General features: G+C 41.2%; 1 non-coding gene and 1 pseudogene across 1 annotated transcript in view; both read left to right on the forward strand.

Moving 5' to 3' along the window:
• The first annotated feature begins 2,437 nt into the window (after nucleotides 1–2,437).
• On the forward strand, nucleotides 2,438–2,589 carry LOC142356324 (5.8S ribosomal RNA; annotated as a pseudogene).
• Nucleotides 2,590–4,272: 1,683 nt separating this feature from the next.
• Nucleotides 4,273–5,870, forward strand: part of LOC142356326 (large subunit ribosomal RNA) — a 3,522-nt gene continuing 1,924 nt past the window's right edge. The window contains exon 1 of the ribosomal RNA XR_012761398.1: nucleotides 4,273–5,870. This exon is cut by the window's right edge and continues 1,924 nt beyond it. This is a non-coding gene — a ribosomal RNA (large subunit ribosomal RNA).

The following is a 5,870-nucleotide window of genomic DNA, read 5'->3' on the forward strand; positions in this document are numbered from 1 at the left end:
AAGCGCAAGCCGAAACATCAACATGTGAAAGTCGTAGAATTTTGCAATCAAACTGTGGCTAGTACTGTGATGTTACTAGTAACCTGGTGTTCCGTCATATGGCCAAGAGAGCATTTGAAGGCGAAACTTCTGCATGGGAAAGCTGCATCATGATCAAAATTTTATATCGAGTATTATGTTGACGTTAGTAGGCCTTGGCCGAAAACGCAGCATGTGAAAGGTATAGATAAAAGTTATTGTTGCAGTCAGTACTGTGTAGTTACTAGTAGCTGGATTTAAGCTCAAAATGAGACACTGTTGGTGAAACTTCATCATGAGAATGTCACAAGCTGATCAAGCTCTATGATATGACTAGTATTATGTTGCTTCTAGTAGGCTAAGCGCAAGCCGAAACATCAACATGTGAAAGTCGTAGAATTTTGCGATCAAATTGTGGCTAGTACTGTGATGTTACTAGTAACCTTGTGTTACGTCATATGGCCAAGAGAGCATTTGAAGGCGAAACTTCTGCATGGGGAAGCTGCATCATGAACAAAAGTTTATATCGAGTATTATGTTGACATTAGTAGGCCCTGGCCGAAAGCGCAGCATGTGAAAGGTATAGATAAAAGTTATCGTTGCAGTCAGTACTGTGTAGTTACTAGTAGCTGGATTTAAGCTCGAAATGAGACACTGTTGGTGAAACTTCATCATGAGAACGTCACAAGCTGATCACGCTCCATGATATGACTAGTATTATGTTGCTTCTAGTAGGCTAAGCGCAAGCCGAAACATCAACATGTGAAAGTCGTAGAATTTTGCGATCAAATTGTGGCTAGTACTGTGATGTTACTAGTAACCTTGTGTTACGTCATATGGCCAAGAGAGCATTTGAAGGCGAAACTTCTGCATGGGGAAGCTGCATCATGAACAAAAGTTTATATCGAGTATTATGTTGACGTTAGTAGGCCCTGGCCGAAAGCGCAGCATGTGAAAGGTATAGATAAAAGTTAGCGTTGCAGTCAGTACTGTGTAGTTACTAGTAGCTGGATTTAAGCTCGAAATGAGACACTGTTGGTGAAACTTCATCATGAGAACGTCACAAGCTGATCACGCTCTATGATATGACTAGTATTATGTTGCTTCTAGTAGGCTAAGCGCAAGCCGAAACATCAACATGTGAAAGTCGTAGAATTTTGCAATCAAACTGTGGCTAGTACTGTGATGTTACTAGTAACCTTTTCTTACGTCATATGGCCAAGAGAGCATTTGAAGGCGAAACTTCTGCATGGGGAAGCTGCATCATGAACAAAAGTTTATATCGAGTATTATGTTGACGTTAGTAGGCCCTGGCCGAAAGCGCAGCATGTGAATGGTATAGATAAAAGTTATCGTTGCAGTCAGTACTGTGTAGTTACTAGTAGCTGGATTTAAGCTCGAAGTGAGACACTGTTGGTGAAACTTCATCATGAGAACGTCACAAGCTGATCACGCTCTATGATATGACTAGTATTATGTTGCTTATAGTAGGCTAAGCGCAAGCCGAAACATCAACATGTGAAAGTCGTAGAATTTTGCGATCAAATTGTGGCTAGTACTGTGATGTTACTAGTAACCTTGTGTTACGTCATATGGCCAAGAGAGCATTTGAAGGCGAAACTTCTGCATGGGGAAGCTGCATCATGAACAAAAGTTTATATCGAGTATTATGTTGACGTTAGTAGGCCCTGGCCGAAAGCGCAGCATGTGAAAGGTATAGATAAAAGTTAGCGTTGCAGTCAGTACTGTGTAGTTACTAGTAGCTGGATTTAAGCTCGAAATGAGACACTGTTGGTGAAACTTCATCATGAGAACGTCACAAGCTGATCACGCTCTATGATATGACTAGTATTATGTTGCTTCTAGTAGGCTAAGCGCAAGCCGAAACATCAACATGTGAAAGTCGTAGAATTTTGCAATCAAACTGTGGCTAGTACTGTGATGTTACTAGTAACCTTTTCTTACGTCATATGGCCAAGAGAGCATTTGAAGGCGAAACTTCTGCATGGGGAAGCTGCATCATGAACAAAAGTTTATATCGAGTATTATGTTGACGTTAGTAGGCCCTGGCCGAAAGCGCAGCATGTGAAAGGTATAGATAAAAGTTATCGTTGCAGTCAGTACTGTGTAGTTACTAGTAGCTGGATTTAAGCTCGAAGTGAGACACTGTTGGTGAAACTTCATCATGAGAACGTCACAAGCTGATCACGCTCTATGATATGACTAGTATTATGTTGCTTATAGTAGGCTAAGCGCAAGCCGAAACATCAACATGTGAAAGTCGTAGAATTTTGCGATCAAACTGTGGCTAGTACTTTGATGATGCTTGTAGCCAACCGAATTGGTTGAAAAGCCCAATAAGTAAGCTAACTTGGGAGAGCTTGTTGGAAACCAAATGCTACTAGATTGGTCCAAATACATCCTTCAACAGGGGATCACTTGGCTCGCTTTACGAAGAGGAGCACAGCTATATGTGTTAATTCGGTATGAATCGCAAGATTTGTTTACCGACCTCTCTAACGCAAAAGGCGGTCTCGGCTTCGGCTGTTGACTGCGTCCGATTCAGGGTTATATAACTCTCGATTGAACACATTGATGTTCTATTGTTGGTGCTTCCAATAAAATTGGAACACTTAAAGCAGAACCGATTCAAATAATAGCATTCTGATCAATGATTGCATTCCTTGATCAAGAACTGCTGGAGTCATTGTGATGGCGAATTTTCTTCATAAGAAAATTGCAAAGAGACGGAACTTAATGAGACTAGTATTATGTTGTTTCTAGTAAGCGGAAGCTGAAACAGCAACATGTGAAAATCAAGTTTTGTTCAATGATCTCGAGGCGATAAGTACTATGAAGCAACTAGTAGCCTAAGCATGACTCAGATTTGAGACAGTCAAAAAGACTGGCGAAACTTCTTCACATGAAAGTTACATAGAGAACTACAAATGTATACAGCGAGTATTATGTTGTTTCTAGTAGGCGAAAGCTGAAACATCAACATGTGAAAGTTGTCTGCAAACTGTAGAACGATATGTGATTAGTACTGTGCTGTTACTAGTAGCCAGTCTGACTGTAGAAGCCAAGACAAAGGGAAACTAATGCATCTGAAAAGGACAAGTTATGGAAAGGTATGCACGATAAGTATTATGTTGTTTCTAGTAAGCGGCAGCTGAAACATCAACATGTGAACGTCGTTGTGTACAGTAACCTAGAACTATATAGTCCTTAGTAACGTGCATTTACTAGTACCTGTAATTGGTATTCAGACTCAGGCAGTTTGGAATAGTTTGGCAAAGATGCACCAGAGAAAACTGGGATTTGATACAGAAATTGTTGAATACAAGTATTATGCTGCTTCTAGTAGGTTGAATCCGAAACATCAGCATGTGAAAATTGAAAACATTTCTGGTTCGAATTGTCACAAGTATTTGGTGATCTGAGTAGCCAAACTCACTACAACGCCAATTGAAGGCAAAAATTCTCAACGGGAAAAGCTATTCTCATTGAATGAGCTAACAAGACGAGTATTATGTTGCTTCTAGTAGGCGAAAGCCAAAACATCAACATGTGAAAGTCTTGCTGAACAAATTTAATGTTGTTGAGCTCAGTACCGTGTGAATTAGTAGCCATAATTGGCGAGCGAAAATTGAACTGGCGAAACTTCGTCTTTGGAAAATTGCAGATGCCGAGCACTTATTTTGCAACGAGTATTATGTTGACTGTAGTAAGCGAAAGCCGAAACAGCAACATGTGAAAGCTGTTGAAATTTGTGGTCATTTTGCAATAAGTACAAGGAGTGTAACTAGTAGCCAGGTCAAAATTTGGGATAAGAATGAGCAAAAATTCTGCATGAGAACAGTTGAAATTATGAAACTAAATTACAAAGACTAGTATTATGTTGTTTCGAGTACGCGAAAGCGGAAACATCAACATGTGAACGTTTGTAACGAAGTTTCGTTAATTTTCAGCCTAGTACTGAGCAAGAACGAGTAGCCTCATCTCCAATCCCACGCAAAATGTAGTGAAATATGTGAGTGAACCTTATTCACGGTGAGGGTTTCCCGAGGTCTGTATTGCAGCGAGTATTATGTTGCTTCTAGTAAGCGAAAGCTGAAACAACAACATTTGAAAGTTGGAATTAATGACTGAATGGAAACTTCGACCTGTGTTTGATAGTAGTAGCGAACAAAACTGCTGAATCGGTTTCTGTCTCATATTGGTCAGTGAACCAATTAAGAGACAATCAACTACATAACCTGAATTGGGCGAGAGAACCCCCTTAACTTAAGCATATCAGTAAGGGGAGGAAAAGAAATCAACTGAGAATCCCTTAGTAATGGCGAATGAACAGGGAAAAGCTCATCGGGAAGAGAAATGGCAACATTTCTCGGTGTCCGGTATGGTTTGATGCTAGACTGGTGAATTTGTCCTGATGTCTACTGGAAAGTAGCATCAAAGAAGGTGAAAATCCTGTAAAGGTCATTTTCGATACCAGTCATAATGGCTCATTCCTATGAGTAGAGTTGTTTGAAAGTGCAACTCGAAGCTGGAGATATGTCTCTCCAAAAGCTAATTATAAAGCGAGACCGATAGTAAACAAGTACCGTGAGGGAAAGTTGAAAAGCACTCTGAAGAGAGAGTGAAAAGTACGTGAAACTGTTGAAGGGGAACTGGAGTGAGCGTTACCATACTCAATGCCTTGATATTATATTCTCGGCTACCGAGTAGTGTAGTTGTCGTCTTTTGGCAAATCTTGTTAATGAATCGAGCAGAAGTTTTCCTCGGAATTCTTCTTGTTGATTCTAAACAAAATGAGATAAATTGATCTTGATTGCCTGTCTGACCTCAACTTCCTATTCAATGCTCTCTACAGCCCGTCTTGAAACACGGACCAAGGAGTGTGAGTTGCTTGCAAGTGTTGTCGCTCATTGAAAGCGCACACGCGAAATGAAAGTGAACAGTGTAATTTTTATGAATTGCACTACTTTGTGTGGTGAGGGCGCCGATTCGGTGTCCCGCAACCACGGACGGTTTTGCTCTTATTGCATGACTGATCCAGAGCAAGTAGCACACGACCCGAAAGATGGTGATCTATGCTTGGGCAGGGCGAAGCCACGGGAAACCATGGTGGAAGCCCGAAGCGGTTCTGACGTGCAAATCGATCGTCTGACCTGAGCATAGGGGCGAAAGACTAATCGAACCATCTAGTAGCTGGTTTCCTCCGAAGTTTCCCTCAGGATAGCAAAAGCTTGAGCAAGATTGAAAAATCTTCGCAAAGCAATTTCATCGGTTAAAGCGAATGATTAGAGGAATGGGGGAAAATTTTTCCTTCACCTATTCTCAAACTATAAATCGGTGAGATGTCCTTGTGACTTAATTGCACTTGGACTATGAATGCAAGCTTTTTGTGGGCCGCTTTTGGTAAGCAGAACCGGCGATGTGGGATGAACCAAAAGTTGGGTTAAGGCGCCTAACTACTTGCTCATGAGTCACCACAAAAGGTGTTGATTGATACTGACAGCAGGACGGTGGTCATGGAAGTTGAAATCCGCTAAGGAGTGTGTAACAACTCACCTGCCGAATCAATCAGCCCTGAAAATGGATGGCACTAGAGCTCGTGGCCTATACCCAACCATGAATATCAATATCTAACGCAAGTTAGATTAGAGAAAAAGAGCCTCACCAGCTCAAAAATGATATTCATGTGTAGGAGGACACATTGATTGCGCTAAAGTATGCACGCAAGTGTATGCGCGAAGCGATCAATGGAGCAGATCTTGGTGGAAGTAGCAAGTACTCAAATGAGAACTTTGAGGACTGAAGCGGGAAAGGCTTTCATGTGAACAGCG

Source organism: Convolutriloba macropyga, unplaced genomic scaffold, assembly GCF_964194025.1.
Source record: "Convolutriloba macropyga unplaced genomic scaffold, txConMacr16.3 SCAFFOLD_4490, whole genome shotgun sequence".
Classification (NCBI taxonomy): domain Eukaryota; kingdom Metazoa; phylum Xenacoelomorpha; order Acoela; family Convolutidae; genus Convolutriloba; species Convolutriloba macropyga.